The 25,827-nt window shown below is 39.3% G+C and overlaps 1 protein-coding gene across 3 annotated transcripts in view; it reads right to left on the bottom strand.

Moving 5' to 3' along the window:
- The window catches only part of tpst1 (tyrosylprotein sulfotransferase 1), a 47,603-nt gene extending 43,008 nt beyond the window's left edge, over positions 1-4,595 (bottom strand). Inside the window, exon 1 of one of the 3 annotated variants that reach the window (XM_017490308.3) lies at positions 4,402-4,595. The gene's annotated coding sequence lies outside the window, so the exon portion shown is untranslated. Of the gene's footprint in view, positions 1-3,639; positions 3,767-4,401 lie in introns of those variants that run through there. The other 2 variants (XM_017490306.3, XM_047161236.2) reach the window with 2 other exon arrangements.
- Between the last annotated feature and the right edge of the window lie 21,232 nt (positions 4,596-25,827).

The following is a 25,827-nucleotide window of genomic DNA, read 5'->3' as shown; positions in this document are numbered from 1 at the left end:
AACTCAGCATGGTGCCATATGACTATGCTTCGGTCAGATGCATGATGTCAGCGATGTTATTTCTCCAGTCATGACACATTTATTGACATAAATTATAATAGTATATCATGTCAATAAAATCCCTACTATATTCATTATATTTAGCACATCCTCAAAGATCAGTGATCCAAATAGTGCGTAATGAGTAACGAATAAATCATGAAATTGAAAGTGACGTATGACGAATAGTGTGATACAGTACATACGGTATTTTATTCCTTTTATACCACAGCAATTGCTAGCAATAATATTATTATTCATTAAAGAATGACACATTTTATCTGTTTAAAGTTCAATTTAATGTCCACAAAACAAGTTACTTCCTGTTATCACTTATGTTATAGCAGCTATAAACAGTCTTTTCCTTAATGCCTCTCATGGAAGTTAATAAGACCCCCCAAAATAAATAAATAACTAAAAAAATATATGATTTTTTTGATGTTACAGACATTATGGAAAAGCGCAAAGTCCTCTGTCCTCAAGACGTTTCTGTTGCAGAAAACTTACTGTTACAACGTGCTGACACCTGAGACCCCATCATTTTCAATAAATCTTTGTTAAATAATGGCAAGGGTTTTTTTTAGTTCATTTATTTATGCATGCCTCACACAAGCCCTATAAATTAGCTACTACTATAGAAACAAAAACATAATAGAATAGACACATTAATATAAACCTGCGATTTGGATTACTGCCGGAATGACCGTCAGAGCTGCTGTTATAGAATAATTTATTAACACCTACTGATCAACCAGATTTCAGCATTCAGAAGCACTGTGGGGTATAATTAAAACACATCATATCTTTAATTGAACAACCGATCTGTAGTGTCACAGACGTTGCACATACGCATGTGCTCTTTATTAACACCGTCAACATGAACTAATGCATCCCGTAGGGGCTAGAAACCCATGAAACAAAACATATCAATCACTGTTGCCTTCCAGCCGCCTCGTGACCTGGTCAGCACAGCCATATTTAATGGGAACATACTGATTGGCTAGCCAGACCAGGACAGGACAAAATGTCCTAATCAGAATAAATCACCTATATACAGTATAACGATCAACAAATTGCCTAAATAGGAATTCAACCTTTAAATAGGAATGAAGAATTCTTTTAAAAGTTAGAAAATGCTGACACTTTTAACCAGAAGGCAGTTAACATGAACACACAGCATGTTCAGGATTACTTTTTGGTACATGTATGTACTTATAGACTGATGCTGTAATCTGAGAAACAAAAGAGAAAGCAAACTCGACTGGCAGGGAAGTGGTGGAGTTTGGAAATGAGGGCACCAAGGACAACATGATGATATACAGGAACAAACTAAATTGCTTCTGTATTGCGAGTTCAATGCAATCTATCAGGAACAGCCACACTTCCTTCACACTGCTACTGACATCTTAGCGACTGTCACTGGCCAGTAATGACAAAAGGAAAAAGCGAAGAACACAGCTGCTACTGTCTATAACAAAGTGAAGACGAGGATCACAAACAGATGGCAACAATGTCAGAATCTCACACTCTTTATTCTTTTATAATATGTTTACTGTGGTTGGCTCAATGTCAAATCCACCATATAGATACATATATATAAAATATATGTAATATATATATATATATATATATATATATATATATATATATATATATATATATATATATATATGTGTGTGTGTGTATATATGTATGTGTGTGTATGTATATTATATATAATTATATTTTATATATAAATAATATCACCAGAACACATCAAACACTTTGGCAGGTAAGACATAAAGCCATTCACGGACCTTGCAGATGTGAGAACTGAAAACCGAGCTAATCAAAAGAAATCATCAGGATTCAAACGCAAGCTGATGGAGCTGAATATGCTACTCTATGCCGGTAGGTCCAATTAGGAACAAATAGATGACAAAACACATTAAGTCACATAACTTTTAACACCCGTGTGTGGAGTAGAGACATTGTGACATTGGCATGCGTTTCCTCACAGGTTTAAAGTCCAGATTTCTGAGCTCTATACAAACAAAAGTAGCCAAGTAAACACAACAAAGCACTGATTTTTGTTCAAATTACCATCAAGTACTTGCTAAACTGTCATCTGGAAGAACTTCCTGATTCAACAAGTTAGTCAATAAATTCAACCAGAAGACTGAAGCCTGTAATAATCCTGAATAATAAACCACCAATCATTTAATTCAGGATTTCCTGACTGAGGGTACTAAAAATTGTAAAAATATATATTTTAAAATATATATTTTTTGACAAGTTAAATTTCTAATAATAAACAGATCACAAACCATGTTCAGTCATTTATTACAAAAGTTTCATTTCAAGTTAGCCATTCAAAGTCTCAATGGGTCATTGAAGGGGCTCAGCTGACAAAAAAAGAGAAATTAGACATTCTCCAATCTCACTTTTTCATTATCGATACAGTACAGAGATTAAAGCTTTAAGTATTACCTTTAAGTACATGCTTAACTGTCATCTGAAAGAACTTCCTGATTCAACATGTCAGTCAATAAATTCAACCTGAAGACTGAAGCCTGTAATAATCCTGAATAATAAACCATCAACTGCATAATTCAGGCTCTCCCAACTGGGGGTCCTAAAAGTTTCAGAATATATATATATATATATATATATATATATATATATATATATATATATATATATATATATATATATATAATAAAAGGATCACAAACCAAATTCAGGCAAGTTTAAATTTCATGTTAGCCTACTTAAAGTCTCATTGGGTACTTAAGACAAATAACTTATGTTGAAAGGGTTCAGATGACAGATGTTGGGAAATGAGCGATTCTCCAATCCCACTTTTTCATTATTGATACATTTACAGATAATGGAGCTCTAAATATTATCCAGTACCAATACAATACTGACATTTTTTTTATTATTATCCTCTTATAATTATGTCAATTCTGCCCGATAATGATCAGTGTTATACGACGGCATTAAACTGAAACATGTCTAGAGGCAATCTGTTCCTCCAACAAAGACTATCCTGACATTCAAACCTTTCACTGAATGACACAGTTTGAGCATCAGAATGAGACACAATGATGAGTGAATATGGAGGCGGCATGGTGGGCGACATAGTGTTACCACTTCACAGCTCCAGGGTCTCTGGTTGAATCACAAGCTCGGGTTACCGTCTGCGTGGAGTTTCCGAGTGGGTTTCTTCCAGGTTCTGCTTTCCTCCCACCTCCCTCCCGTAAAGCATGTCTTGGCTAAAATAACTTGCACCTAGCTGTGCGTGCCCTGGTTTATTCCCGCATTGCACACAGTGTTCCTGAGACAGGCTCTGGATCCACCATGACCCTGACCAGGATAAAGCACTTACAGAAGATGAATACATGAATGAATGATTGAATACATCAGACTATAGACAGGTCCAAAACTGCACAACTGGACACGGACACACACACACACACACACACACACACACACACACACACACACACACACAACAAAAACACACAAACGCAATGAACGTACCCATGTTTATTTGTTTTTACTGTACACTGACAACTAATCTAAAATACTCTGTCTGTTCTGCATCATCGGACTTACCGACTGGTTAAGTATGTTATGAATGGATTAAAGCTGTATAATAACAGCAGGTCCGTACTGCAGCCAGGATATAAACATGGCAGAGTTGAAGTGAGTTGAGAGCAGCTACAGGAACACAGGATGTTCATATGGAAGCTGTAAAATATCAGTGTAAATCACCTTTTCACCTAGATATAACGGAAAGGACATCTTTAAGCAAGATTTTTTTTTGTAGACTAGATAGCATGATTCAACTCACACACACACACACACATAAAAAAAAAAAAAAAAAAACCCTGCACAGCTCTGTTGCCTGCCTCAAGGAAACTGATGCAGACTGCAGTTCAAGCATTAACCAAACTTAGAGAAATGGAAAACATCACCAGCTCCATGCATCTATTGATCAACTCGTTTTCTTATTCCCTGTGGTTTGTGCAAGCCCTGCATTGTTTACGCAACCACCAGAGATCACAACAAAGGTGATGAAGTGGTGATTTATTTATTTTTCCCCCCTTGCAGTTTTTCCACTACAACTCGACATTGTCCACACTGACAGCCTGCTGTAAGCTCCTGCGCGCGCTTGGAGCTTCAAGCCTAGTGCACATGCACGCGCCATCATCTGATGGAACCAAGGAACTACTGTAATAAAATTATAGTAATAAATAATAATAATAATAAATAACATCAACAGGAGGAAATCCTGGAGGATTTGGAGCACCAGCAAAGGAGCTTTTCCTGTCGCGTAATTCTGGTCTAGTAACGAGGAATGTAACTGTAACCCACCTAAAGCAGAAGATCCGCCTGTGGAGACGCGGCCAGATGTTCAGGCAGCAGATCTGAGGCAGAAAACCCCGACAGTCGCGCTTTCTCCCATCCGTTTACCTTTCCTCTAGGCGCAGGAAAAACGCGACATTGAAATCCTCTCGCCTCTCACCATACCCGTATTACACAGAACGCGCGTCATATTGGCTGGGTTGCCAGATCTTCCATACTATACATCTTGACAGAATATTACACATTTTAAAACTATTTTAACAAACAACCGCGTTACACTGAAGACTCAATAAGAACTCTTAACAACTGACAACACTTGAGTGATTAGTTGCATACACACGTTAAAACCTCACCTGGATTTGCTGTCAAATTATAAAGTATATAAATCAAGGATAACGCACTACACGGCAACTCGACTCCTATGGATGAGTCTAGCGGGACACAAAGATCTGATTGGATCACAGATCTCTGACCGTGTTTGTCTCCAAGTATGTGATTGGCGCAGATATTGAGGACAGCGCTAGACCCCGCCCTTTGTGGTTGAATTTCACAATGTAGGCTCACGGTGCGTCTTGTGTTAAAGAGACAGCAGTTTCGACACACCGACGGTAGTTTTCACAATAGGAACAGTCTGGACGACGTACAGCTGTAGTAGCTGTTTCACCAAAACTGGTCAGTTGGACTTTCAGTCAGTCTGTGTTGACTGGAGGTCAGATTCCTGTTCTTGTCTTACAGGAGTGGATCCTCAGGAGTGGTTTCTGCTGGTGTAGCCCACCCACCTCAAAGTTCAGCGTGTGGTGCTTGCTGTGTTGCTTTTCTGCTCACTGTGGTTGTAAAGAGTGGTTATATGAGTTACTGTGGACATTCCTGCAGTTTGAACCAGTCTGGCCATTCTCCTCTGACCTCTCTCATTAATAAGACATTTCTGCCAACAGAACTACCACATCCAAACCAGTGTAAACTCTAGCACAATGGTCAGCAATCCTCTTTATGGAGCTCTACCTTCCTGAAGGTTTCATCTCCAACCAAAATGTAATACACCTTAATACAATAATTAGCTTCTTAAGGCAATGATTAAGCGGTCAGGTGGGCATGATTATGGTTGGAGATGAAGTCTTCAGGAAGGTAGAACAGGGTTGGTGACCACAGCTCTGGAGACTATCCAGACAATCTTCAACCACTTACTCCTTTTCAGGGTCACAGGGGAACCTAGAGCCTATCCTAGGAAGCATTGGGCACAAGGCAGGGTACACCCTGGACAGGGTGCCAGTCCATCGCAGGGCACAATCACACACTACAGACACACCAATCAGCCTACCATGCATATCTTTATCTCTTTGGAAACCCCCGCAGCATGGGGAGAACATGCAAACTCCCTGGCGGGAATCAAACCCCAGACCCTTTGGTGTAAGGCAAACGTGCTAACCACTAAGCCACTGTGCACCTGCTCTGGAAACTACTGTGTATGAAAATGAGCAGTTTCTGATATACTCTGGCCCCACAAGCATGCCATGGTCAATGTCATTGAGCTCAGTTTATTTTATTTTTTTCAGATGTTTGATGTGAACATTTTGAAGCTCTTAATGTATATCTGCCGGAATTTATTCCATGTGCCGCTGCTCAGTATGGATGCCAGCAGTGTCTATTATATATAGAGAAAAAATTGCAGTATTGCAGATATTCATCCTGCCTTAATTCCTACATAAAGTCCTTCATAAAATGAAATCGCACATATTCTCATATCTTTTCTCCAGTTTAAAGCAATTATTTGTTCTCTTGCCTTGAAATATCAATGAAATGTCACGTATCCGTATGTTACACAGTGCTACACATTTTCACGAAAATTTTTGTGCCGCTTAATTCAACTCAAAGGGAAACTGGAAAGTTACCCTGCCAATAGGGTGGTGGCGTGGATGTGTCAATCTCAGCCCGAAGCAGAATCTAGGTTTCTTATCTCTTTGACATTACAGCCTTCTGATTCTAAAAAATATATTGATTTTCTTCTTATAGGCCTGGGCACTTTCAAGCTAAAGTAACTTCTTGGCAAAATAGCCAGAGTAAGCAAATAAATCCTCAACAAGACATCTCAAAAGGGCAGATCGGACAGCCTTTAGACTAATGGTGCTTAATATGAAAGCCAAAAGCAAGAGTAATACTAAGCTAAGACCTGGAGAAGCAATGTAACCTCACTACAGAGCATATTCTTACATTGTTTTTGGCATTCTGCAAACAAAACTAACATTTTCTCACTTGGAATACTAATTACTAGTATCACCCATCTGTTTAGAAATTATACTCATATAATAATCAGAGTGGGATTTAGTTCTAAAAAAAAATATATATATATTTTTTTTAAAAAGCAGTATGAGCTGGAGTAACTATTCTGTGAGAATTATCTCTGTTCTGTTAATCCTGCGTAATTTGCTAATGCTGTAAACATGTCTAGTGATAGCTCTATTGTTAACACTCACTGGACCAATTTAAAATAATTTAACTTACAATAACCAATTAACCAAAATCTGTTGCAGTAAACCCCCACCCATTCACCCTTAATTAAATGCCTCAAATCTGGGGTCTACTCTTGTCTGTTTTTTCATTTGTTTCTTGCCTCTAGTTAAAATCTTTATAAAAGTCTTTACTATTACTTCAGCAATTGGGTTTTTTTTTTTCACCTTCAACAACCTGCACAGACAGTCAGCAGAGGCATCACAGCATATTAGCACTGGAGAGGATACTCTCAAAAAATGGACTTTTCAATGAGACAAATACAGACAGAAAGATAAATGACACTTTTTATAGAGTAATTGTTAAATAGGAAAGTGGTCACATCTGTCATCACCGCCTCAGTTCAAGGGAGCTGTTAACAAATCTGGCTTGCTGAGAGCCTTGGGACTCGGCAACTGAACTCATCACTTTCATGACACTTCTCAGATGGCAAAGTTGGCGTTTTGATCGTAAACAGTTAATATACTGTACTTAATCATGCTAAGCTGTGCATTGTTGTATACCAAGAATCCATTTAAGATTTCTCAGGCAGAAAATATCTCACACTCATACAGTATGTTACCTCAGTCTCCCTAGGGTATGGTTTTCTATGCATTTCCTTGTCTGGGATGTCGGCTATTCATATGCTGAATTCTCACCAAACAAAATGTGAAGCAGTAGGGTCAAGCATGGCATCTTTAACAATATGTCTCTGGAGGCTGGAGGAGAATATACCCAGACTGTACTGTAAATTGTGGTAACAGATGGGAGTCCTGGGAGAATGGGAGGAAGTCAAAGCGTCCCACACCGTGTGGCCATATGGGCCAGCAGGGATGGAGTGAGATCAGGGGAAGAGAGAAAAACAAAGGAGACCTCCTGAGAGTTCTAAAGTCCTCTCTCTGTTGGAAAGACTGCTGGTTGGTGGCTGTATATGGGTGACAAATTAAAGGAAACTTTACTAGTGGCTCTTCTCACCTAAGAGGAAAGGGTCACTGCAAATCAATACGAGATTATTCCGACCAATCACTTTTATTCTATGATAGAACTTTTTCTATCCTGATGGGAGTGATCTGGGTGGCTAGTGGTTACTTTTGCCACCTCACATCTCCAGGGTGCCTAGTTTTATCCTGAGTTTGGCTTACTGTCCTTATGGGGTTCCTCCTCCTGGTAGGTGGACTGGCTACTGTAAATCACCTTTTCATGTGAATGAGAGTGTGAATGTGTGTGTGCATGGGGCCTGCAATGGATTGGCACCCCATCCAAAGTGGATTGGGTAGGGTGGGAACACCTAGTGTTCCCAGGATAGGCTCTGGAGCCACTGCAACTCTGACCAGGATAAAGCAATTATTGAAGATGAGGCATGAGATCTCACTGTATGATTTGATGAGCATGATCTAAATCATATGCTATGACCGTCAAGCCACTAGATTTCAACCTAACAAACACCTATGATAGATTTTGGAGGGACATGTTGCACATTTAAACACCAATATCTTTAAGAAGAATGGTTTTCTTCCCTAGTACAATTCCAGAAATTTCTAGAATCGATGCCAAAGCACATTGAAGCTGTTTTGGTGGCTCGTGTTGGCCCTACTCCTTACTATGGGTGGCTGTGGCGCACATGGTAGAATGGATTGTCCATTAATCACAGGGTTGGCAGTTGGATCCCCGGCCTACATGACTCCACATGCCGAAGTGTCCTTGGGCAAGACACTGAACACCAAGTTGTTCCCTCTGGCCTTGCTTGGCGTGAGTGTGTGTGTGAATGGGTGAGCGAGAAACAGTGTAAAGTGCTCTGTAGAAGTGCAAACCATTTACTAAGACACTTTATGTTGGTTGTTCCTTTGTCACCTATATGTATATGCCCTCCTCTATCTACTCCCTCCAGCAAAGGAAAGGGGCCACTGTAGGGCCACCACTGCTCAGATAAGATTTGAGTGATGGGATTTAATAAGATGTTGGGCCAACATGAGCTACCAGAACATCTTTAATGTGTTTTGCCATAAATTCTACAAGTTTCTGGAACTGTACTGATGAGATGAATCAAGCAACCAAAAGTGTCTGGCCAATGGCAGTGCAGTGATCATAAACTGACCATGATGGGCTAGGTGACAGTGACTGAATGGTCATATGAATATAATATATGTTTATATCTGGCAGCTTTGCATGTAGGAAGGATTCACATGGGTTACTAGGTTGTTGTTTTTTTAGCAACATATGAATAAGTGAAGTCTTGATTTAATTAAATGTGTTCTCATGCCTGGGCAGAATCTTGATTGAATAAATCTGTTTACAAAAAGATGTGAAGTCACTGTATATTCCTGTTGCCTAGATGGCATCCTGCTGTTCTCATCTGTGGTGGCTGATTACACATTCATAAACCCGCTTGGAAATTTGTCCCAACCCCCCCCCCCAAAAAAAGAAAAAGTTTTTCAGAAGTTGTCAGACCCTGAAACCGGGCCTTTTTGCGAAAAGGAAGCGTTTGGAGACTCGTGCTCTGCTTTTCAGTCAATGAGCTCACAGCACAGGATGAGTGCTCCAGCTGCATTCTGACCCCTTCCTGTAAAATAATCATTTATTGCATAAAGCCTGTCTCACTGATCGCCAGATTTGTCTACAGTGAACTGTTTCTCTCCAACTATCCTCTTTTCCTCTTTGTATGTGAGAAAATACTTTCTGAACTAGCGAGAATAAATAAGCGAGAAAAGCAAGTTAAAATGCTGTTCACTTTATTATTCTGTATTCTGTCACAGCTTGTTGTGTTGGCGTGTTATAAACCACAGTCCCTGCAGAGCCTGAGTCATAATGCTTAACAAGCAATTTGGAAATCAACAGTGCGGCGACTTCTGTGAGAAACAATGCAAATTCTTTTCTAATTAAAACTACTCAGTGTTTCACTGACGACAAAACTGTAGCCCTGAGTGCAACTTGGTCATAATGAGGAAATTGTTGGCTGGATTTTTTTCACAGCCATTGATAACAGGAGACAAGCAGGGGACTGCAGACATAGCCTGGGGAGAAAAAAGATTTCAGTTTATAGCTGAAATAATATAACAAAGTCCAGACGGTAATTTTCAATTGGACAAATGTGGTCGATATAAAACATGTAAACTCTCATCATGGAGATTTAAGGCTTTCAAATGAATTGTAACCCCCAGGGAACGATCAACATTTCAGAAGAGAGCACATTCAGAGACTAGCAAACTCCGCACTTTTCTTCCTCTACACTTTGGAACAAGATCCGTTTGCTAATTATTGCTGAGCTTGATTTGCTATGAAGAAAAAAGATTACATGAGATAAAACATTTTCCAATCAGCATCCAGTAGTTTCAAGAGTCCACTCATTCTTGATTCAGTTAAAGATCCATGACATATTCAGTGTGTATGAATGAATTGTAACAGCACTGTTGATTGGCCAGAAGGTGTCAGTTAATTAATAATAAAAAGTAATAATAGGCAAATAGCTGTGGTATAAGAGGAATAATACACGCCTGGATGTGCTGTTATTGGAAAATAATCAGAACCACCCAATCATTGGCATCACATGACTCAACATTCAGAACTGCTTTATTTTTCCCTTGTCAAATGTATCCCATTAAAATAGCATGAAACACTTGTAGGATCACTCACATCCCACTTGTTAGGCCAGTAGAACTTTGTGATATCAGTTATTTACTTGGATAAAAGTAAACAAATATTTACTTTGTGACATCAAACCATATAAAAAAACCCCACAAAAATATCTCAATAATGACAAAACCAACATCAACCAACTGAAATCTGTAATGACTTCCTTTTCATTTTCCTTTTTTGACATCCAAACTCACATTTTAAAGATCTTTTACTCTTTTTTTTTCTTATGTACGTCAAGTTTCAAGTTTATTTCTCATGTGCACAAAATGTCAGAGACAATTGCACATTGAAATGCTTGGCTCAGTTACTCTACAGCTGTGCAATACAAAATAATACACATACATCAAGATAGAAGATAAAAGGGGGGAGGAGAGAGGAAAGAGGTGGAAAGAGCTTCTTTACAAATATAATATATATACACAACATATGCAGAATATATTAGTATGTATGGTATGCGTGCCTAGATAGCATGTACGTACAGTACAGTACAGTTTGTACACAGATCCGAACTGTAAACACTAGAACATGTGCAGTCACAGTATGTGAACAAGAGTGCAAAAGATAGTAAAATAAATAGTCATTAAATTTGATGTGTAACATGTAATAAATATGTCAGTTTATATCAATATATTGAATAATGTATTGCACAGAGATAGGACTTAGCATCAGTAAAGTGCTAATAGTGTTCTTAGAAACATTGTAACATGCCCTAAAGTGACATGTGGAGAGATTGTCCACGAGTCTCCTTGAGTTGTCAGTGAGATGACCTGTGTGTGGGAGGTAATGGAGGCATGAGTGACAGAGTGGAAGAAAGAGTAATGAGAGGATTACAGCTTGCTCGGAACTCTCACCAGTGCAATCATCTTGCGTTGCACTGGACTCGGAAGAAGTTAAACAGTTAATGGAACCAGTTAAAAACAGTTAATTCCTCTAAAATCTTATAGTGGAGCGTGCACAGGCCTATAAGGAGAATCTGAGGAGAATGAATCTGTATTTAAGAAACTGTAGCAAAGCATCAGGTAGGCAGTCTAAACTCTGTAGAAGGTGACCGAATGGTTGAGGGTTTAAATCCCAGGACAGTCCTTAACTGCTCAGCTGTATGCACTGTATTCCTTGAATAAAAGCAAAAACAAAAGTGTCTGCCATATGAGTAAATGTGAATTATTGTTGTACATAGCCGAAAGCCCATGTGAACCAGAAGGCTTTGAAATGTATAGAGACCAGCTTTAATTATTCCCAATGCATTTGAGCTAATTAGGCCGAAGCCTTGAACCTCTACCATGCACAGTAGCTCTCTGTGTGCCCAAGGAGACCCAGAGTTAAAAGACAACACATTGTATGTACCAGCAATTTAATTCATTAAACACCTACTCGCTTTGAGAGAAAGAGCCACCCACATCTTCTGAAAATAGTACATTACATTAGTGTGTGTCTGTGTGTATCAATTATGCTCCCACATACGTGTATATGAGACATAATATATGAGATATTCACAGTAAAGTAGTCCACAGAATAGTTCATGCATCGAGACAATGCACTGTGGGCACACAAAATAGTTTGTTTATCAATCTTCTGTCACAAACGTTTTTTAAAAATCTGCATAGAAGTCTATGAAAAAACAAACAGACATGGTCTTGAGATTGCCTCGGCACTGCAGATCAGTTTACGCACTTCTTTGTGGCAAACACGCACTCTAACCCTTACTACCACAGAATTAGCACACGGTCTCTCCAGTTTAATTGGTGAACTGGGCTCAGGAAGGTGACACATCTGATCTTCAGTTGCCCACTGAGTGAGTATGCTTCTGAAACAATCTGAAACAATTGTTTTTTATTTCACAGTCCATGTGATTGATTACAGGGAAAGCATTAATTGCAGAGTCTCAGTGGTTCGAAGTGTTATCTTTAAATAAGGACAGAATTAGAAGGTGCTCTGCATGTGCTGAAGGTAACTGTCAGCGTGAAAGGAAATGGCGGTATCTGCCACATGTGAAGGATGAGAAATGAGCTTTCGATTTATTTACTATTCAGCCAGCCTTCACGGTTGAACAAATGGCCCCTGGCAGAGTGACAGAGTGCCAGCGAGTCTCATACACCCGTGTTTATGGTTTGTGTGAGAGAGAGCTAATGGAGCAGAAATATGTTAACAGTCAATAAAGTGTGACCGGATGTACAAACACGGAAGGTAGTTGTTTAAATAATGCTCAGAAAGATCCTCAATCTAAAGTCATTCTGAATTCAAATAACACTTAAGCTCTCATCTAGTGCAACATTAGCGCACAGTTTATCGTACTCTGGAAATCAAATACTGCATTGTTCCATTTGTCATTTGGGTCATCTCATGCTATAAAGTGAAATGTGGCCTAACACTATGTTTTTACTGTCTGCCTCATAAAGGTTTGTTCACTTTGTTCCCTCCCACAGAGTATCATCTGTGCTATACTCTCAGAGAGGTTTACAAAACAGCACCATTTCCTGCCACTGGGGTGGTACCCATATCTTTTATACTTTTAATATGTGTCTGGAAATATTTAAGGTTCATAATGAGCAACAGAATGTACAGCACTCCTTGCTCTGTGGTCTAGCATTAGCTGAAATAACATTTAGCATGTATTAAACTCTTTACAGGACAATGTGGTGATGGAGCAGGTAGCACTGGGATTCACAGCTCTCGGGTTCAATCATTATTATTTGTATGTTTGTTTCAAGTTCTTTTTCAGGTTCTCCCAAAAACAGAAGAATTAGCTGTTCCACACTAATCTTTGGTGTGAAAGTGTGTATGTATTAGCCTCTCACCCACGGTTCCAGAGTGTATTCTGTACTGTTCTGTACCATGACCTGGATAAAGCAAGATGAAAACACACATAAAAACAGGTTCATGTTGGCATTAAGGATAAGAAAATTAGCTTATATCAATAGTCTTTGTATTCAGGGCATGGTTCATTTGTTTTCATGTGGAGTGGTGTTTCTTTAGTGGTGATTGTCTGTCCATCAGGTTTTATGTCTATCTGTCTGTCTGTCCGTCTATCCATGCATTCGCTCAAGATTCTCATTAGCGCAATATGTCAAGAACAATTGGTTTGTATGTTTGTAGGATTGATATGGAATTGTCATTGTAACCAACAGATGAACTGATTAGATTTTGGCATTTATACAAACAGGGTCAAGATCACAGCAAGGTCAAATGTCTGAAATTGTTTTTGTTCATTAACTTCTTTTCTGTTTATTTCAGGTATACAAATTAGTAAAAAGAAGTACTAGACTTGGTGGTGATGTAGGCATCCCTGCTGGTGCTATCAGCGTTGAGCTTTACTTGTTTTTTTATATTAGTTACTTGAAACACTGGTCATCATCACCTTATTATTATCATCACCTTCTAGCAGGTTCCTACATAGGTGTAAAATGTGATTAGTCTTAGACTAAATATGAAATCAGTCTACATCAACACAATGTGTTAATTCATTCAGGTTCACACAGAGGTAAGATCTGATTAGGCTGGATGATATGCTACATGGTATGTTCAGTGGTACTTGAAAGTTTGTGACCCCTTTAGAATTATCTATATTTCTGCATATATATGACCTAAAACCTCATCCGATTTTCATACAGGTCCTAAAAGTACATAAAGAGAATCCAATTAAACAAATGAAACAAACATGTTATACCTGGTCAATTTTTTATTAAGGAAAATTATCCAATATTACATTTCTGTGAGTGGCAAAAGTATGTGAAACTCTAGGATTAGCAGTTCATTTGGAGGTGAAATTAGAGTCTGGTATTCAATTAATGGGATTGCCACTCACAGATGTCTTATTGGATGTTCCTCAATACATAAATGACCAAGTATAATATGTTGTCTCATTTGTTTAATTTGGTTCGTTTTGTCTGCTTTCAATCTGATGATGTTTTAGGTCATATCTGTGCAGATATATAGACATTTTTTAGAAGGTTCACAAACTTTCAAGCACCGCAGTTTATGTTGAACAGATTCTTATTATTCAGCACTGGAAGTTGATCTCAAGTCATCAAACCATTCTGTTATCACATATAGAGGAGTAAAAGTTGATGGAAAAAAGGCATGAAACTTCATATCTAGATTGAAAAAAGAAAGCGTGAGCGAGTGTCAGTGTGGCTGTGAAGTCAGAACTGAATACTGTAGCAGACTGGTAAAGAAAATGCTCCAAAAATGAATCATGGGCCATTGAAAAATTGAGGTGGTGTTTTAACCGCGTTCTTGGTGCTTTCTGCTTGAAACACGAGCCTTGTGCATGCCATCAGAGTGACATGCATGGAACCTCTGACTCTATTAGACGGTGCTGCAGGGTAGCTCTTTAGGAAATCAGCCTGGCTGAGGTTTACAAAGAACAGGACTCAAATGACACAGACATGCAGGCTGTTCTCAGTGTTGTACTGCGTCCAATGCTGAGACATCACAAAAACACACAGCTCTCCAAGAGACACTGCGGAAGAGCCATCTGAGCCTTTAGCCAGCTCGGCTGAGTTGGCCTATCCAATAAGTATGTGTGTGTGTGTGTGTGTGTGTGTGTGTGTGTGTGTGTGTGTGTGTGTGTACGGTATGCGTTCCAGGATTTCTGTTAAGCTTTTCTTGGCATTGACATTTATTCTCAGGGGTCTAAAGAGGAAAAAAAAATGGAGAACCAGAGCCTTCACGTTATATAATCACCACTCTTAACATTGTAGCCACTGTTAAGCAAATGTCTTTTTGTCTCTAACATACACTGCCTGCATTTGTTTCTGTAGTATGCACTGCTCTCAAACAGCTTCAGTAAGGTTTGGCATCATTACCTTGATTGACCCAGCAGATTTGGAGGCCTCTAAACACCACTAATGGGGAAAAAGAAAATACCTGCCTTTTTAAGAGGAGCTTATAATTTCATTAACTATATCATACACCATTATAAATATTGATAGAGCAGCCATGCGAACGTTCACATATTTCACTGTTTGCTTGTCAGATCAGCAGCCACAGCATAATAAATCTTGGCTGCTCATAAACTGAACAAACGCCAGCTCTCATTCATTTAAGGGCCAAAGAGTGGCAGTAATTTCAAGCTAATACAGCAGCTGGCACCAAAAGCGCTGTCTGAGCTTTAAAAGAGATTTCTCACTCCCCGCTCTTTTCTCTTCCTCTCTCTGCTAAGCACGCAAACAGGCCATTCTCTCTGCAGCCAATTCTTCATGCTGCACATTCATAATCCAACATCTGATCGAAAAGGAATGGTGTGACCCTGAGCTGATTGGAGATACCATCATGGAGACTATTGTGGTGTTGCTGTGTTTGCTAAGTCAGGAGGTGTCCACTGGCTGTAGTTAATCCAGTTTCTGAATGCTGATGGGTCATGGTGAGGTCAGTGTTTACTGATGTAATCCATCACTCACCCAGACTTCCAGCTAACAATTTGAGGCTAGCAGATGGTTTTCTAAACATCATGGTTCTTGTGTCAAGTTTTCTGTTTTGAGAGAGAGAAGGTTTATCACCGTTCCTATAAAATCTGAATTTATAGGGACAATAGCTTAAGCATTTTCCTACTGCTAATTAACATTGTGAAATAAATCATTATTAAAGTAGATAGCTTTCATAACATTGCAGGAACGATACTTTTGTAATGCGACAGTCTAACACATAGGTAGGGCTACTCCAAAGGTTTTTGTAGTCAATAAATTCGAGTGACCTCCTCAGTACAGATGCACTTTACAAATGTAATCCAACTATTCAAATATTAAGCTCATTGTTTAAATATGTACAATAATATTTTGGAGCCATTGAGCTCTTCTGATCTTTCCACCCACAGGACATATAAGCCCCAAATTTATATTATTTATAGTCCTTCTTGTTTTTGAGTAAGTTTGGATTAAACACATTTAATTCAAGTGACCTGTAAAATAGGCTAATAACTAATAGAACTTAATAATAAATATAACACCATTGACTATGCTTCACGGTCTCCCCAGACCCCAATTTGAGGACCAAAGCTCTTGCTATAGACAAAGTAGTTACCAAGTTATTACTTAAATCTACAACCTGGCATTTATAACAAGCACATGATATACATATTTAAATGGGATTTTGAGTGGTAATCCCCTAGAGAGTCACCAGATAATAGTGGTCAGTGAAAATGCACACAGAAATGAGAGCTATTCCCAGACACAGAAGAATAAATGGAAGTAGTAAATAGCACCGATTCTTCACTGGTAACTGATCCTCTAAATATCTGAACTTCCCAAAAACCCTTGCTTCAGTGGGTAATCTCACCTGGATACTGTAGAATTGTACCTAAAGGACTGCTGCTGCAATCTTAAAATCTGCCCTGTGGCCATCCTAGGATATTTATTCACAAAATGTTTATACAAAATATCCATCCATTAATTTTCCATACACTTATCCTACACAGGGTCACGGGGAAGCAGAGGCGTCGAAGTGTGCTTGAGATTGACTAACCAGGGCCCCAATGAGGGGATGGCCCTCGAAAATCTTGGAATGAACATTTGCTTTTGTTTGCAATTTTTTATTTTTAAGTAATTAGAGTCATAACAAAAATTTTAATTGGCTGAATAAATCGGTTGAGTGAACTTTGTATCCCAGAAAAATAGCGGAGGCTCTCTGAGGCCAATCTCACCCCTTACAAAAGGCACAAATTGGTTTCATCACCCCCTGCTCTAGGATTCGTCTCTAAACGCAGCTAATCGAGCTGAGTGACTGCTACTACTGTATGATAGTCATGTCTTTCCCCAAGAAAAGGAAATCGGGGTACCAAAAAAGAAAAGAAAGAAAGCAAACCGAAGGAAAGCACTAATTAATTTCTTTGAAAAGAGAGCTGAGCACAACAGCACAACTGACACAGTTTAAGAATGGTTTAAGCTAATATCAGCAGTTTTTTAGACTGAAGGCAGTCAGCCAGGGCACTAGCTTGATGTACATTTGCATTGTATAACATGAATGAATCAGTATCATAAATTAATCAGCATCATAGGTACAATATGTCATATGCAGGGCTGGAAATGGTTTATATTCTGGGTGAGTCGAATTTTAGAGCCACTCATCCAGCAACATTTCAGCGCTGATTTAGTTTCAATATGGTAGAAAAGGCAGGTGCCAGACCTGCTTTCTGTGTGTATGAACATTGAATTGCCAAGAATATTGCTGATTAGACAGGATTAATGCACGGTTGATCAGGCAAACTGCAATCTTCCTCATGGGGCCCAAAATTCTTAGTGGCACCCCTGCAAGGAAGGCTGGAGCCTATCCCAGGGAACTCGAAGCACACCCTGGACAGGGTACCAACCCATCACAGGACACAATTGCACACTCATTCACACATTACAGTCAATTTGGAAATGCCAATCAGCCTACAACACATATCTTTGGGCTGGGGGAGTACCTGCAGGAAACCCCAGAAGTGCAGAGAGAACATGCAAGCTCTGTGCACATAGCGCAGAGGCAGTATTTAAGCCCCCAACCCTGGAGGTGTGAAGTAAATGTGCTAACCACTAAGCCACCATGACCCTTATCTGGTACCACCTAGAAGAGTGTGAGTTTCCTTCTGAGTCTGGTTTCTCTCAAGGTTTCTTCATGTTTTGTCAAGTTATTTCTCCTTGCCACTGCCATCTCTGGCTTTCACATTATATCCAGATTTCTATAAAGCTGCTTTGTGATGATTTCTATTGCTAAAAGTGCTCACACTGAACTGAATTGTACCGAACAGTCCTTTTCTGCTCACAATACACCGAACCCGAGAGGCAGCTTAACCGGATTGTTAGAGCTAATGATACAAGGCTCCTCCACAACCCCACCCTATGACGCTAATCAGACATAACAGATTCGCTCTGGAATAGCATTCGACACTTTGCTGTCTTCCAGCCCCACTCTTCTAAAGCCCAGAGGATTAATGGCCTCAGCCACTGCCTGTGTGGCGAAATTTGAGCCCAATCAAGATTTCTGGAGACTGCATAAATGTGCAAGGTCAGAGATTCTGCACGATGAAGAGGACAATAGTGCTGTCTTCTCCAATAGCACTGCAGTCTTTTAGTGCTTACTCTCTTCCTCCAAAGTCTGGTTCCGGGAGAAGTCGCCAAGGTGAGCGGGATTCATCATGGTGTGAAGAAGCCTGTCAGTGAGCTACTCCATCAGGCTCGGTTTACACTCCTCTCTGTCCGTATGCTCCAAGGCGAGACCCAGTAGTGTTTCTGTCCTACTAAACACACTTACCAACAGGCAAGAGGTGATCCTAATGGAAGAAAATGGCCAGAGGGGTGTAAGACTTGTTTACTGCTTTTTCATTTGAGCCAAGTGCCATACTGCATTAATTCTGGATAGGTTTCATGGATAACTAGTTAGAGTCCACTTAATAGAAGTAAAGTACTGGGTCTCTGCTTATGAAAAGGTTTTCATCAGATTTTTATTGAACCGTTAACAGTTCTTGTGGTCTCGCACAAAGACAACCTCATGATACTAGTCAGGGTTGAGATGGATCCGGAGCCTGTCCTGTGAACACTGGGTTGAGGTGGAATTATACTATGGATGGGACTTTAAAAAAAGCTTATTTTTTATAATGATTGTGCTCCATAATGTTTTCATAGTCCTAAGAAATGACTGCATATTCATTTTAATTGATCTATGTATTCATTTTTCATTACTTCTTAATTTAATTAGGAATACAGTGAATGGTTACTTTATTTAGGCAAAAATTTCAAAACTTCAAAAATATTTAAGTAACTGAATATTAAAAAATAAAATCACAGGAAAGATGGAAATGAACAGAAATACACAGTCCAGCAAAGTCGTGGCTCGTCTATGGGTCCGCAGTTTCCAGAGATAGTCAGGTTGACCTCAATGAACTATGACAGGATGCGAAAACTTATTTTTAAATGAATCATGATTAATGCAGCCATGAATCATGCTCTGAGTGTACTGCAACAACAGACAACAAACAGCTTGATATATAAAAATATGCTGGTCATACGGTACAGCTTGCTGAGCTCATCTTCATGCTGGCTTAGATCTCAATGACCACCCAGTCAAAAACCTCTCATAGCTGCATTTATTTTCTAGTAAGTCAGGTCCTATCCAAACAATGACAAGACCGCTGTCCAAATTTGTCATAGAGTATATAGAGAAGCAAGCCTAATCGTGCTGTTGTTCAGGGTTAACCTTTACGGTAATGGCATATACTATTTAATGTTTCAATTTGAGTGCAAACCTGTATTACAGTGTATTACTGCAAATACCACCACTGCAGCAGCTTTATTGCCAATTATCCATCCATTCATCCACTTTCCATACCGCTTATCTTACACAGGGTCCTGGGGGATACTATGTTTGAGAACAAACAGGTTGGGGGTTCCAGCCCCAGCACTGCCAAGCTGCCACTGTTGGGCCCTTGAGCCAGGCCCTTAACCCTCTCTGCTCCAGGGGCGCTGCATCATGGCTGACCCTGTGCTCTGACCCCAACTTCCTGACATGCTGGGGTATGCGAAGAAAAGAATTTCATTGTGCTGTGACCAATAAAGACTCATTATCTCATTATCTATTTAAAATATCAGGCTGGCTAGTGAATGTTCGTTATCTACCTAGGCTAAAACGATCTTTAACTCCAGTTTATAGTTAGTGCACTTACCCTGCTACACTCAAATATATGAAAATAATGGACAAAGTGAGACATTTCTATGCTTCTGGTGCATGGTTTTGCAGTATGGGTAATGACACTTTATGTTTACTGTCTTATTACAATATGGATATGACATATATAAGACATTTTGCAATAACACAGCAATATATACAGTGCAGTGTTACAGTAGCTGTACAGTAAGGTGCTTAGATGATTTGCCTACTATAAATATTTCCCCAGAATACCAGATTGGTTAACGTATCGGAATATAACACATTTACAATATACTGGTTTGAATGTAGAAATTAGAGAAATTTTTTTCAGTGAAATCAGTCACTGAGTAATATTAGAAGGTAGAAGATAAAGACTCAAGGCATCATTTTCATTTCCATTCCAAAATCATCAGTTTAACTGAATGCTAGTTGGTTTTGATGGATAAAGTAAATAACATTCAATTATGGGTTTTAAACACTAGGTCTTCAAGCTATTGCTATGAAAATTCCCCAGTTTAGGAGCATTGTGTTCATAATAAGCATGTGTAACTGTTGCATAGCTCAGAAACCCCTGACTCCATTTGAACAGGCTGTTTGTTATTCTAATGACTTTTGACATTCCATTGTCATAGAAACTTCAAAAAAAAACATTGAAAGCTACAGTAATACTCTCCAGTATAAAGTATTTTTCCATATATAAAGTTGCAAGTAGGACATTAAGATTAACGAGTGTATACGTGCTCACAAACGTTCGACAAGATTGTTAAACCAGAGATAGGATGTAAATAAGTTCAGTTTAAATCAACACTTTCTCTGTTTGCAGCCACCCACAAAGCTAATCTGTTAACCAAACAAAATGCACACACAGCAGTCGCCCACACTGCCCATGTATCAGTTAATATGGTTGAAATGGACGGCCTCAGATAGAAACCAGAGATCTATGGTGTCTGGAAATGTCAACATGTGGGTTCGGGTCATAATTGCTCTGGCAAAAGGCTTTTAGTTATCTGCAAGTCCATGTCTCAATCTTATCTTTCATGCGGAGCCATCATAAAAAAATATAAATGGCCATTACATACCCATGGAAATGGAGAATAAATGTGGAGCAAGGTCAGGGTCTGTAGTGATCAATTGATTTTTCTCAAAGAGGGACAAAATGTCAGCAAGAGCCAGGAGTACATGTGTGTAACCTGTGATCAAATACAGTCTGGTAATGTTTTCTTTCCTGATGAAAAGAGAGACGAGAGGTCCATCAAAAGCATTCAGGTGGTCAGAGCAGTGAGAAAGAACAGACTTTGAGTCGTAGAGGACCAAAAGTAGAACGCAGAAGAAAGTAGGCCGCATTTGTCTTGCTAGATTTGGAAGCTGGAGATGGAGCTGAGACACAGCATCCCCAAAAGACTTCACTCTGCTTTGGTGTCCTGCTGTTTACTGCAGATGCTTCAGAGCATGTAACAGTGAAAGACAGAAGTAGAATAACGAGATCACACACACCAAAAAAAACACACCCGGTGGCTCCTGCAGCTTTGTTATAAGGGCACAGAATACTTTAAACCAAACCCACTGCAGTTTAATTGAAGCCATTTATCCTGATGTTTGAGAAGGGTGGTTACGCACCAACGGAAATTTACATCTCAAACTGGAACTTCTAATGGCATTAATGGCAGGATAGAATAGTCATTTACTGTAATAAGCTTTTTATGCTTATTCATGTAACATGAACTGGGGGATAGTGCATGTTTTGTTAAGTAGAAGGAGCAAAAATAAAAGCCGGAAATGTAATGTTTTGGGTTATTACATATTAAAACTGGGTTATCCACACAGCTATTCACACAAACATGTGAACAAGCTTTAGCTCGATGATGATTCAGCCCAAATGGACTTGTATTAATATCACTTTCAGGCTATGATCAGACAGGCATCTTTAACCAGATTTGAAGCATTTGTAATCAGCATTCTCTTTAGCGTGCGTCACTGTTGTCTATATTCAGGACCGTTACTGGACGTTGCCATTTTGTAAAAAATAACCCACAGAGAAATTGCCATGTTGGCAGCGAACATATTCCTGCACTGCTGTAATCAGCATACAGTATATTCTACTATGTTGTACTACAGCAAGAAATGAGATTACAATGATGTTGAATTGTTATTATTTTGTTTAAAGATCTTATTTTCTTCATTTTGTATTGCCCTTCAAAGTCTACTTAACAATATTTACATGTTCCCCAGAGGAAAAAATTATAACAATTTTCACCGACCATCCTGTTCAAAAATTTACACACCCCCGGCTCGTAATGTATCGTGTTGCCTTCTTGAGCATCAGTGAATGTTTGTACCTTTTGTTGTAATGGTTGTCCCTCAGTTCTCCTCAGTGTGAAAAGATGGATCTCGAAATCATATAGGTGCTGTTGGAAAGGGGTCAAATATGCAGAAGATGCTGGAAAAGCAAAGAATGTTGCAGGACCTGGAGGATTTTTCTGAAGAGCAGTTTAACTGCTCAGGACGAAACATAAAAACAGTTGTTAATCATCTAGGTAACAACACACAGTATTAAGAATCAAGCATATGTGAAGCTTTGAACTGGTCTGTCAATAGCTACATTTCCATCCAATAACTTTTTTGCAAAGAAAAAGGTTTAGCGGATTGAAATTTACCGATATAGCTGATGGAAAAGCAAATTATCAATAAAGTTTCATGTTGGAATAATCTTTTTCCGGTTAACTTTAGCGCATAAATTCTATGTTGACACTACAAAAATGTGTGATATGACAGAAATTCCTTTCAGGGGAAGGATAGGAATGTGTGTGCCATCCAGCACGCCGTAAACCTCTGGCACAAGATGCAAAAAGGAATTACGGTATGCAATTTCATTGGCCTCCGCTACATATGGCAGCCTGATATAACGCAACATTACTAATTTTTCTTTATTAGCTGTACACAGAGCATATACAACATCAGTGGATGGTCATTTTACTAACCCCGAAAGTTCCCCGACTATGTACTTGGCGAAGGTTGCCAGCTTGAACAGGGTGATGGGAATCCGCTTTCAGGTTGGAACCGGTGGCAATCTGCAATGGGAGCAAAATAAGCAACAATTACTTTCTGTCAAGTGTCTCTCCACCACGACCTCCCGGACCCATGGGCTTCTTCACATAAGGGCAGTTATTTGGAAGCCTATCAGATGAGCAACTGCTATATTCTGATGTCCATCCATTTTCTGTAGTACTTTTCCTACACAGGGTCATGGGGAGTCTGGAGCCTATTCCAGGGAACTCAGGGCACAAGACTGTGGATGCACCGTGGATGCGATGCCTACACATCGTAGAACACAATCACACACATTCACACACTACGAACAATTTGCAAATGCTAATCAGCCTAAAACATGTCTTTTAACTGGGGGATGCTTGGAGGAAACCCTCAAAGCATGGGTAAGAACATGTAAACTCAAACAAACGGAGGCTGGAATTAAACCCCCAACCCTGGAGGTGTGAGGCAAATGCCCGAAAGAGAGAAAGCGGGCCGATTTCAATTCATTGTCTCAATACTGTATCAATTTAACACAGATTTGAGGACATTTAAGGTACACAATTTCTGAAATATACAAAATTACGTATGCAAACGGCTCAAGTGGAGATTTCTTTTGCGATACACCAAAACTTACGTGAACATTTGCTGTTTTTTTAAGGGATAACACACATCACACACACCATTTCATCGGTAAAATGCCAACTGGATGAAAACAAGTAAAAGACAGAAAATTTCGCAAAAAAAATAAAATAATCCCCCCCCCCCCCCCCCCCCCCCCCCCCAATTTTCAATAACAGAACCCTGCAAAAAGTGGATGGAAACTTTGCAAATGACACCAATCTTTTCCCCAAATAGAATTTTCTCTCGCTGGGGAAAACACCATGAAACAAAAAGTCTGTCAGGAGAAGTGTGTCCAACTTGCTAAGACATTCTTGACCTCAGTACAGAGAGACAGACAGTTGAGCTCTCAGTGGTTAAAAACAAAGCGGTTAGAATACGAGTAGAGTTGAACAGCAACAGAGCGCTCAGTGAGCACTAGACCACGTGACAAACGGCTCTCTGACATGCTTCATCCTCAGTTGCGTCCTCTCACTAGAGTATTTGTGATGAAACTTTCCAACCTCGGTGCCATGAAGTGGAGCCTTTTCCACAGAAGAGTGGGCTAAGTGTGAAGCATTCATATGTGCATGAGAGGAACGGCTCTACTTTTCCGGAACGGTGACTGCACTAAAATCTTTTACCAGCTGTTAAGTTTCAATGGAATGCAACAAGAGCATTGGTGTAGAGCATCATCACCAAGAAATGGGATGGGATTCAAGGAAAACACTGAATTGTCCACTCTTTCTGTTATGAGAGTGGTGCAGACCAAGCCGAGAAGAGAAGGCCCCACATTCATAACTCCTTCAGACAGGTTTAGCTCATACTTAGCAAACACAGATCATCAGACAGTCTCCGAAAACTTTTGTAGAAAAAGAACAACGCTCTTTTGTTAAAGGAAATGCAGCCTTATTGTAGAACACACTACCGGTTTCCTAACTCCAGTGGTTGACTATAGCCTATTGTAGCTCTTCAGGTCTGGGGACTTCATTAGTTGCAGCAGCAGATCTCCTGGTCCTGCTGTGTCATATATTATTGATGTCTCAAGACTGAATCAGAGGAAGCGGAAGCAAAGCAGAAGGAAGGGGAGGTGAAGTGGAAGTAAGTCGAACGTGCCAGCTGCAGCACTCTAGATCTTGCTTTTGTAGTTGGTGCCAAATTTCAACACAATTTGGGGATTTAGAACAAACCCGAGCTCTTCTAAGAATAACTAACTAAATAAGAATGACAAATTTGTGTAATTACTAATATTTATATTTATATGCATTTGGCAGACGCCTGTAACCAGAACGACTTACAGAAGTGCTTTCTATCAATAAATATATCCTGATACTGGTTCATTAGGTCATGGACTAAGAATACCATCAGTTGAACAACTCTGTTGTGGAGGTAGTATCGTAAGAAAAGCACACAAACAACACAACAAATTTATTATTAAAGTGCTAATTTAATTACAATCAGGAAGAGACAGGTTTTCAGACATCGTTTGAGGACTGCCAGTGACTCAGTGCTCTGATTTCTTATTGAAACATAAGATAAGATAGATAATGTTTCTTAGAGACATGCATAACTACATGATTACTTTTTTCTGTGTTAAAGTATGGTTCCAATAAACAGCCTAAACAAAGAGTATGCCTTTGTGTCTCCTTCATTTTGAAAGATTTCACTTAATGTTAACATAAATGATTATTTTGATCCTGGTCTAATGTTTTATTATATTTACTGCACATAGAAATCTAGTTATGTTTGTCTTATTTTTGTGACGTATGAGATACAAGTTTTTTCTACTAGTAAGGAAATAAGGGATGAAATCAAATAATCGATGACGGTGTGGCGTTGATTCTTTTTCAATAACCATAGGTCTTGAAGTATTTTATTCCTCTTATACAACAGCAATTTGCTAATGCTTACAACGTTTTAATTCATTAAAGACGTACCATACTTTTTATTTGTTTATCCATCCATATATTTTCCACAATGCTTATCCTACACAGGGTCACGGGGAGTCTGGAGCCTATCCTATGGAACTTGGGGCACAAGGCAGGAGACACCCTGGACGGTGTGCCATCCCAT

This window comes from Ictalurus punctatus, chromosome 17 (assembly GCF_001660625.3).
Source record: "Ictalurus punctatus breed USDA103 chromosome 17, Coco_2.0, whole genome shotgun sequence".
In the NCBI taxonomy this organism is placed as follows: Eukaryota; Metazoa; Chordata; class Actinopteri; order Siluriformes; family Ictaluridae; genus Ictalurus; species Ictalurus punctatus.
Note: the sequence above shows the minus strand (reverse complement) of the source record. Positions and strands in the feature narration are given on the sequence as shown.